Source organism: Oncorhynchus mykiss, chromosome 4 (genome assembly GCF_013265735.2).
Source record: "Oncorhynchus mykiss isolate Arlee chromosome 4, USDA_OmykA_1.1, whole genome shotgun sequence".
NCBI lineage: Eukaryota > Metazoa > Chordata > Actinopteri > Salmoniformes > Salmonidae > Oncorhynchus > Oncorhynchus mykiss.
Window position 1 is genome coordinate 32,651,139 of NC_048568.1, and position 11,362 is coordinate 32,662,500.

Below are 11,362 nucleotides of genomic sequence, written 5' to 3' on the forward strand. Positions count from 1 at the left end.
TCAACATTTGCAAGGCCTCGGGGCCAGGCGGATTGTACTCAGAGCATGCGTGGCCCAACTGGCAAGTGTCTTCATTGACATGTTCAACCCATCCTTGACCGAGTCTGTAATACATACTTCTTTCCTAGCTGGAAAGTACCAGGATGTTGTCTTTGGTTTTGATTACGAATTTAGGGAACTGAATTTGAAAAATAAATCTGAGTGCATCTGAGAAGTTGAGTATATGTAAGCTTAATACACAGACAATGAATACAATATCTACCATATTCAAACAGAAAATATAAATATTTAATTTGAATATCCAAATAATTTAACCTCTAGCTACGAGCAATCCCGTATCCGGGAGCGTAATCATAGCCTCAAGCTCATTACCATAACGCAACGTTTCCTATTCATGAAAATCGCAAATGAAATGAAATAAATATATTGAAACACAAGCTTAGCCTTTTGTTAACAACACTGTCATCTCAGATTTTCAAAATATGCTTTTCAACCAAAGCTACACAAGCATTTGTGTAAGAGTATTGATAGCCTAAGCCTAGCATTCAGCAGGCAACATTTTCACAAAAACAAGAAAAGCATTCAAATAAAATAATTTACCTTTGAAGAACTTCGGATGTTTTCAATGACGAGACTCTTAGTTACATAGCAAATGTTAATTTTTTCCAAAAATATTATTTGTGTAGACGAAATAGCTCCGTTTTGTTAATCACGTTTGGCTAAGAAAAATACCGGAAAAGGCAGTCACTTACAACGCCAAACTTTTTTCCAAATTAGCTCCATAATATCGACAGAAACATGGCAAACGTTGTTTAGAATCAATCCTCAAGGTGTTTTTCACATATCTATTCGATAATCTATCAGTGGTGGCAGCTGGCTTCTCATCAGAAACAAATGGAAAAATACTGCAGCTGGAGATTACGCAAAATTGCAACGGAGGTCACCAAGTGACCACCTGGTAGATGTAGTCTCTTATGGTCAATCTTCCAATGATATGCCTACAAATACGTCACAATGCTGTAGACACCTTGGGGAAAATGTGGAAAACGTAAGCTGACTCCTAGCTCCTCCACAGCCATATAAGTAGTCTTTGGAATGAAGCGGTTCAAAAAATGCGGCACCTCCTGATTGGATTTTTATCTGGGTTTCGCCTGTAACATCAGTTCTGTGGCACTCACAGACAATATCTTTGCAGTTATGGAAACGTCAGAGTGTTTTCTTTCCAAAGCTGTCAATTATATACATAGTCGAGCATCTTTTCGTGACAAAATATCTTGTTTAAAACGGGAACGTTTTTCATCCAAAAATTAAAAGAGCGCCCCCTATATCGAAGAAGTTAAAATTAAATTTTATATCTGAGTGCAGTATTCCTTCAATTCAGTTTGAAATCATGAATTATAAGTTCAATTTATGAACTGCTGGGCATCATCTATCTCAGCCTCTAATTTCCAACAAAAATGTGGCAGCATTCAATACATATTTGACAAATTGTTTAAAATATATTGGACAAATTATGGCAGCATTTGTCACGCCTTGACCTTAGAGATCCTTTTAATTCTCTATTTGGTTAGGTCAGGGTGTGACTAGGGTGGGCAATCTATGTTTTCTATTTCTTTGTTGGCCGGGTAGGGTTCCCAATCAGAGGCAGCTGTCTATCGTTGTCTCTGATTGGGGATCATACTTAGGCAGCCTTTTTCCACCTGTAGAGTGTGGGATCTTGTTTTTGGTACTGTGCTGTTTAGCCCTACTACATGTTATGGTTTGTATTTGTTGTTTTTTCGGTGTTCATTTAATAAATTAAAATGTACGCCTACCACTCTGCACCTTGGTCCAATCCTTCCATCGACGAACGTAACAGTATTCAAAACATATTGGACGAATTGTTGCATTGTTTCCTTTTGTGGGGTTGTGAGTTCCTACTGAGTGCTTTCCTGTGTTTTTCTTATGCCTGGCTAACACAACTGTACACAAATATTCACCTGTGTGTGTGTGTGTGTGTGTGTGTGTGTGTGTGTGTGTGTGTGTGTGTGTGTGTGTGTGTGTGTGTGTGTGTGTGTGTGTGTGTGTGTGTGTCGATGCATGGCTGTGTGTGTGCTTGCTTGTGTGCACGTGTGTGTGTTACACTATTCACCAGATATGGGCCTGTCTGGTGAACAGTAAATGCCCATCACTCTTTGCCTGCCATTGCTCCAGTCACTGTGATGCCTCAGTGTATTGGCATCTACGACGGCATGTCGATAAGGATTTTAACCGCATTTCAAAATGGGCAATTGTGGCCTTTATGTGTTTCGTCGTCACTTACCTAAAAGTAATGGCTCCTCAGCCCTGCAATCCATCACCAGCTGCCTTTCTCTTTATATGATTCAGTTTATGTGTGTGTGTACGCACTCAAAGTCACTTTAGTTTATGATGGAACATCATGCCTCTATGGTAGAATGACATTGGTAGCGAAACGAGAGTGGACAGCTTGAAACACCCACACATTTTACATTTAAGTCATATACAGTAGCAGACGCTCTTATCCAGAACCACTTACAATAGTGAGTGCATATATTTTCAGATTTTTCCATACTGACCCCCATGGGAATCAAACCCACAACCCTGGTGTTGCAAGCGCCATACTCTTCCAACTGAGCCCCACGGGAAAACGTCTGCTGCATTGGTATGGATTGGCTTAGAAACTATTATGACCACTCTATTGAAACACGGTTTCCCCTAGGACAGGTCTCACAAGAATCAGATCCCCGGTACCAGTTTTTTTAACAATTATGGAATAATGTATGGAGATACTTTAGTGCCTAAAATAAGTGGATAAATACATGTAAAAAATATATATAAATAGTTTTTCAAATCTTTCTTATATCTCTCAGATATAAGATATCTCTCAGATATACTGTAGGACAGACACTTCAGAACAAACTTCCTTTACGTTTTGGGGGGGGACTATCTGTTGTTCCATGTAATGAATCTGTTATTTAATGCAATTCTATTGTTTAATAGCAGTAATGCCAAGTTAATTGTTTCATACAAAAAAAAATGTATACATATCAAAAAATACCTTAAGGGGTCTTGACATTCAAAATCAAATGTTCGGCTAAATGTTCAGCTAAATGTTCCTTTGTATGTCTATCTTAAAACAATTCCATAATGGTAGCTTAGAATCAGTCAATCAATCAAATGTATTTATAAAGCCCTTATTACATCTGCTGATGTCACAAAGTGATCAGCATACAGTAAATTCATCCAAGACAAAAAAACATCCCCAAACCCAAAGGCTTTCATTGTTTTAAACAAGTACTGGTGGTCCACACGATCAAAAGCCTTCTCCTGATCCAAAGAAAGTAAACCCACATTTACATCAGACAGTTTACAAATGTCTAAAACATCTCTTATCAGAAACAAGTTGTCAACAATAGAGCGATCAGGTACACAGTAGGACTGGTCCTTGTGGACCAACAATCCCAGATACTCTTTCAACCTGTTTGAGAGACATTTAGAAACAATTTTGTAAACAGGGCACAGCAAAGCAACAGGTCTCCAATTTTTTATGAGAGCCAAATCGCCCTTATTTGGCAACAGGGAAAGCACCGCACGTTGACAGGATACAGGAAGAGAACCCTCATGAAAAGATTCACACACCACTTCATAAAAATACTCCCCAATAGACCCCCAAAAGTGGTAATAAAACAGGGGCTCAGCCTGTTGAGAGCTGCATAACTGCTGTGGACAGCTCTTCCAGTGTAATATCAGAGTCCAATGCGTCTCTCTGCTCAGGTCCCAATTGAGGAAGACCGTGTAACAACTGTTCAGTACACAGAGAGTCACAATCCTCCGCCTTATAGAGGGCCGAATAGAAATCCACGGCATGTTGACGCATTTAACTGTCATCCGTGGTCACCTTCCCATCAGGGAGGCGAAGGCAGACCATCTGTTTACATTGCAATGTCGATTGTCCTAGGTTTTTTTTTAAGTGCTAGGAGCATCCATATCCTTGAGGGAAGCGAAACGAGACCTAATCAAGCCACCCTTCACTCTTTCATGCAGAAACCACCTCAGTTCATGTCTCTGGTCCTGTAAGTTCATGACTAGTCCAGGGTCGTGCTGAGTGAGTAGCTTCAATTCAATAGACTTGATGTCCTGTTCAAGGGCCTTGATAGTCTCTTTAACTTCAATTTGAGACAGAGCAGTATACTGTTGACAAAATAATCGTATTTGGGCCTTCCCAACCTCCCACCATTGTCTCAAGGACTCAAAATTCCCTTTTGTAACCCTCCATTTTTCCCAAAACAACAACCTTTCACAAATGATGACATCATGTAACAATTTAACATTAAAATACCAGTAAGGTGATGACCTTCGTGGACAGGACAAGTGAATATCAACAGTAACAATATGATGATCAGAGAAACCCACAGGAGTAATGTCACTCCTTCCAACCCTACTACAGTATTGCTCAGATACATACAATCAGTCTAACCTGACACGACCTTCATTAACTTTTAGCCATGTGTACTGCCTAACTTTCACATTCCTTCCTCTCCACACATCAGAAAGCTCAAACTCAGTTTATAGGCCAAACAGGCAAGTGGCTGACCGCAGGTGAGGTTCTTCAGCGGTGCGATCAACAGTAAAATCCACTGTACAGTTCCAGTTCCCCCCTAAAACCATACAGCCCTGTTGATCACACTGTCTTAAGGTTTCCTTTATTTGATCAAATACAGCAATACGCTCTGTACCCTCATTAAGAGCATAAACATAAAAAATAAAAAAATTAAACATAACATCCACCTTGACCAATAAAACCCGACCCTTGACAATCTCTGTTGTCGATACCACAGTCACCCCTAAACCTGAGGAAAACAAGATTGCCACCCCAGCACTGAAATTAGTACCATGACTGAGTATATAGTGCCCCTCCCATCACATACCCCAGTCAACCTCATTTCCCTCATCACTATGTGTCTCCTGTAGGAAAACTACATTAAGCCTTTTCTGTTTTATTACTTCTAATACCCAAGCCCTCTTATTCCTGTCCCTTCCACCATTAATATTGACAGAACCTACCCTTAGTACCTCCATGTAGAAAAGAGAAGAGAAAAGCAGAAGAAACCACAGAGAAACCAAAGAGAAAAAAGACACCCTATGAAGCATGATCATCATCATTATTTTAATCTTCTCTTATTAACCTGACCACGTTTCCCACCACCTTTTGCTGCTGCAAAAGCAGTAACACATTTCCTCAAGCGAAACCGCTTCTTCTCACTCAATTGGTCTAACCCCACCATCTTCTGTGACATCACAGCTGACCTCACAAACTTATCAACATCAAAATAATCTGCCAATTTGACAGATTTCCCAAAAGTCTGATCCAGAAACCCATTTACCGGCTCTAGATCGTAAATTGAGTCGTCACCAGCTGCTATCATATCAAAAGAGATATCCTTCTCCTGATCCTCCTCAGCTGAGGCCACAGACAACTGACTCCCCTCTACCACATCCCTTTCAACACACCCCACTTGCACCCCATCACTCGTTCCAGGCATCTCCTCCACTACCTGGGAGACTAGCCCCACCTGAACCTCATTACTTGTAGTGGGCATCTCCTCCACTACCTGGGAGCCTAGCTCCACATGAACCCCAGCACTCGTAATGGGCGTCTCCTCCACTATCTGGGAGCCTAGCTCCACATGAACCCCTTCCTGTACCCCACTACTCGTAGTGGGCATCTCCTCCACTCCCTGTGAGCCTAGCTCCACATGAACCCCCTCCTGTACCCCATTACTCATAGTGGGCATCTCGTCCACTACCTGGGAGCCTAGCTCCACATGAACCCCCTCCTTTACCCCAGCACTCGTACTGGGCACTTCCTCCACAACCTGGGAGCCTAGCTCCACATGAACCCCCTCCTTAACCCCAGCACTCGTACTGGGCACATGCTCACCAGTCTGAGGAACTGGCTCTTCAGATACATCCTTACCTTCTACAACAATATTTTTCTGCTGCATAACATTTCCCTCTAATACAAGTTGCAACTCCGTGCCCTCAACACGGATAACTTGTTCCTCAGCAACAGGTGCTTGTGGCTGCTCTACCGCTGTCGGCTCACCTCTCCCTACATCAGTGGGCCCAGGCGTTACGAAGACCACCTGCGCCCATCCCTCGGCCTTCTCCCTTTTCGGGCAAGCATGTCGCTTATGACCAACATCCCCACACTCAAAACACTGTTGACTACCCGTACTAGCAAAAGCCATATACAGTTGATTGTCATACTTCATTTTAAACGATAACTCTAAAGTCTGCTCCGGTGAGTCCAAAAACATAAACGCCTGTCGCCGAAATGACATAACCTGTTTCAACGCTGGGTGTTTGCAACCCAACGGGACAACCTTAATTGAACTGGCGAAATTCCCAAAGTGCAATAACTCGCGCTCCAATATTTAATTTGGAATAAAAGGCGGTACATTTGAAATCGTTACCCTTGTTGACAGAGACAAAAGCGGCGTGACTTGAATAAACATTCCTTTAAGAAGTACGCCATGCTCAACCATCCGATCAACAAGACACTCTTCTTTAAGAAGTACGCCATGGTCAACCATCCGATCAACAAGGCGCTCTTCTTTAAGAAGTACACCATGCTCAACCATCCGATCAACAAGACACTCTTCTTTAAGAAGTACACCATGCTCAACCACACGATCTACAAGACACTCTTCTTTAAGAAATACCACCACCGGTTTATTCATCCGGGATGCATAAGCAACATTCTCGTATCCTACCTTCTCTCCTACGGCGACAAAAAACTCCTCCACCGTGACAGTAGCTTCAGTAACACACCTAAAGCCGTGACGAAGTGACAGGGACGGCATCCCCATTCCGGCTGCCATCCCAGCCAAAATCAGGGTAATTTCGATACGGAAAAACTAAACACTTAATTCTACCACAACAAAAATAATAATCTTAATCGTGCACAGAAGAAAACCAAAAAATAGAAATAAGAACAACAAACAAGAAATAGAAAACCGAAAGAAAGTTGTGAATATCTAACACTACACAACACACGCACTCCTTCGCTCATACAATTCCCAGCATGCACCAAACACTCCCAGCATGCACAGAGAGAGATAATTACTTCATAATTTATTTATATATAATAACATATATTTTCGTTTTATTTATATTTTTTGATATGTATACTTTGACAATGTAAGTAATAATGAACTTGCCATGTCAATAAAGTCAATTGAATTGAATTGAATACTTCACACAGGACACTGGATAAGACAGGAGATCCCCCCGACACATAAACTACTGCTGCATAAATACTGGAGGCTGAGACAGGAGGGGTCGGGAGACACTGTGGCCCTGTCTGAAGATACCCCCGGAAAGGGCCAAACAGGCAGGATATAACCCCACCCACTTTGCCAAAGCATAGCCCACACACCACTCGAGGGATATCTTCAACCACCAACTTACCATCAAGAGACAAGGCCGAGTATAGCCCACGAAGATCTCCCCCACGGCACGACCCCGAGGGGGGGGGGGGGGGGGGCGCCAACCCGGACGGGAAGATCACATCAGTGACTCAACCCACTCAAGTGATGCACCCCTCCTAGGGACAGCATTGAAGAGCACCAGTAAGCCAGTGACTCTGTAATAGGGTTTGAGGCAGAGAATCCCAGTAGAGAGATGGGAACCGGCAAGGCAGAGACAGCAAGGGCAGTTCGTTGTTCCAGTGCCTTTCCGTTCACCTTCACACTCCTGGGCCAGACTACACTCAATCATAGGAGCTACTAAAGAGATGAGTCTTCATAAAGACTTAAAGGTCAAGACTGAGTCTGCATCTCTCAGATGGTCAGGCAGACCATTCCATAGAAACGGAGCTCTATAGGAGAAACCCCTGCCTCCAGCTGTTTTCTTAGAAATTCTAGGGACAGGAAGTAGGCTTGCGTCATGTGACTGTAGCGTACGTGTAGGTGTGTATGGCAGGACCAAATCAGAAAGATAGGTAGGAGCAAGCCCATGTAATGCTTTGTAGGTTAGCAGTAAAACCTTGAAATCAGCCCTAGCCTTAACAGGAAGCCAGTGTAGAGAGGCTAGCACTGGAGTAATATGATCAGATTTTTTGGTTCTAGTCAAGATTCTAGCAGCCGTGTTTAGCACTTACTGAAGTTTATTTAGTGCTTCATCCGGGAAGCCGAATGTAGAGCATTGTTGTAGTCTAACCTAGAAGTGACAAAAGCATGGATTCATTTTTGGACAGAAAGCTTCAGATTTTTTGCAATGTTACGTAGATGGAAAAAAGCTGTCCTTGAAACAGTCTTGATATGTTCATCAAAAGAGAGATCAAGGTCCAGAGTAACACCAAGGTTCTTCACAGTTTTATTTGAGACTACTGTACAACCATCAAGATTAATTGTCAGATTCAACAGAAGATGTCTTTGTTTCTTGGGACCTCGAACTAGCATCACTGTTTTGTCCGAGTTTAAAAGTAGAACATTTTCCGCCATCCACTTCCTTATGTCTGAAGCACAGGCTTCCAGAGAGGGCAATTTTGGGGCTTCACCATGTTTAATCGAAATGTAAAGCTGTGTGTCATCCGCATAGCAGTGAAAGTTAACATTATGTTTCCAAACGACGTCACCAAGAGGGAAAATCTATAGTGGAGCCTTGAGGAACACCGAAATTACAGCTGAAATTTACAGCTGATTTGTCAGAGGACAAACCATCTACAGAGACTAGAGGTCGACCGATTATGATTTTTCAACGCCGATACCGATACCGATTTTTGGAGGACCAAAAAAAGCCAGTGCCGCTTAATTGGCCGATTATTTTTTTAAATGTTTTAAATTTATTTGTAATAATGACAATTACAACAATATTGAATGACCACTTATTTTAACTTAATATAATACATCAAATCAATTTAGCCTCAAATAAATAATGAAACATTTTCAATTTGGTTAAAATAATGCAAAAACAAAGTGTTGGAGAAGAAAGTAAAAGTGCATTATGTGCCATGTAAAAAAGCTAACATTTGAGTTCCTTCCTCAGAACATGAGAACAAATGAAAGCTGGTGGTTCTTTTTAACATTTAATCTTCCAAGGTAAGAGGTTTTAGGTTGTAGTTAATATAGTATTTATAGGACTATTTCTCTCTATACCATTTGTATTTCATTTACCTTTGACTATTGGATGTTCTCATAGGCACTTTAGTATTGCCAGTGTAACAGTGTAGCTTCTGTCCCTCTCCTCGCCCCTACCTGGGATCGAACCAGAAACACATTGACAACAGCCACTCTCGAAGCATCGTTACTCATTGCTCCACAAAATCTGCGTCCCTTGCAGAGCAAGGGGAACAACTACTCCAAGTGTCACGCCCTGACCTTAGATTCAGTGCCTTGCAAAAGTATTCGGCCCCCTTGAACTTTGCGACCTTTTGCCACATTTCAGGCTTTAAACATAAAGATATAAAACTGTATTTTTTTGTGAAGAATCAACAACAAGTGGGACACAATCATGAAGTGGAACGACATTTATTGGATATTTCAAACTTTTTTAACAAATCAAAAACTGAAAAATTTGCAAAATTATTCAGCCCCCTTAAGTTAATACTTTGTAGCGCCACCTTTTGCTGCGATTACAGCTGTAAGTCGCTTGGGGTATGTCTCTATCAGTTTTGCACATCGAGAGACTGACATTTTTTTCCATTCCTCCTTGCAAAACAGCTCGAGCTCAGTGAGGTTGGATGGAGAACATTTGTGAACAGCAGTTTTCAGTTCTTTCCACAGATTCTCGATTGGATTCAGGTCTGGACTTTGACTTGGCCATTTTAACACCTGGATATGTTTATTTTTGAACCATTCCATTGTAGATTTTGCTTTATGTTTTGGATCATTGTCTTGTTGGAAGACAAATCTCCGTCCCAGTCTCAGGTCTTTTGCAGACTCCATCAGGTTTTCTTCCAGAATGGTCCTGTATTTGGCTCCATCCATCTTCCCATCAATTTTAACCATCTTCCCTGTCCCTGCTGAAGAAAAGCAGGCCCAAACCATGATGCTGCCACCACCATGTTTGACAGTGGGGATGGTGTGTTCAGCTGTGTTGCTTTTACGCCAAACATAACGTTTTGCATTGTTGCCAAAAAGTTACATTTTGGTTTCATCTGACCAGAGCACCTTCTTCCACATGTTTGGTGTGTCTCCCAGGTGGCTTGTGGCAAACTTTAAACGACACTTTTTATGGATATCTTTAAGAAATGGCTTTCTTCTTGCCACTCTTCCATAAAGGCCAGATTTGTGCAATATACTGATTGTTGTCCTATGGACCGAGTCTCCCACCTCAGCTGTAGATCTCTGCAGTTCATCCAGAGTGATCATGGGCCTCTTGGCTGCATCTCTGATCAGTCTTCTCCTTGTATGAGCTGAAAGTTTAGAGGGACGGCCAGGTCTTGGTAGATTTGCAGCGGTCTGATACTCCTTCCATTTCAATATTATCGCTTGCACAGTGCTCCTTGGGATGTTTAAAGCTTGGGAAATCTTTTTGTATCCAAATCCGGCTTTCTTCACAACAGTATCTCGGACCTGCCTGGTGTGTTCCTTGTTCTTCATGATGCTCTCTGCGCTTTTAACGGACCTCTGAGACTATCACAGTGCAGGTGCATTTATACGGAGACTTGATTACACACAGGTGGATTGTATTTATCATCATTAGTCATTTAGGTCAACATTGGATCATTCAGAGATCCTCACTGAACTTCTGGAGAGAGTTTGCTGCACTGAAAGTAAAGGGGCTGAATAATTTTGCACGCCCAATTTTTCAGTTTTTGATTTGTTAAAAAAGTTTGAAATATCCAATAAATGTCGTTCCACTTCATGATTGTGTCCCACTTGTTGTTGATTCTTCACAAAAAAATACAGTTTTATATCTTTATGTTTGAAGCCTGACATGTGGCAAAAGGTCGCAAAGTTCAAGGGGGCCGAATACTTTCGCAAGACACTGTATCTCTGTTGTCTTAGGGGGGGTACGCTAGTTTTTGTATTGTCTAGGGATTTTGTATGTCTAGGGTTTTTTGTATGTCTAGTGTTTTTGTAGGTCTAGGTGATTTGTATGTCTATGGTGGCCTGATATGGTTTCCAATCACAGGCAGCTGTTTATCTTTGTCATTAATATGGTCGAATCTGGAAACTATCATTCTGGAAAATTAGTTTGCAACGTGCCAGGCGGCCCAAACTGTTGCATATACCTGACTCTGCGTGCAATGAACGCAAGAGAAGTGACACGATTTCACCTGGTTAATATTGCCTGCTAACCTGGATTTCTTTTCGCTAAATATGCAGGTTTAAAAATATATACTTCTGTGTAT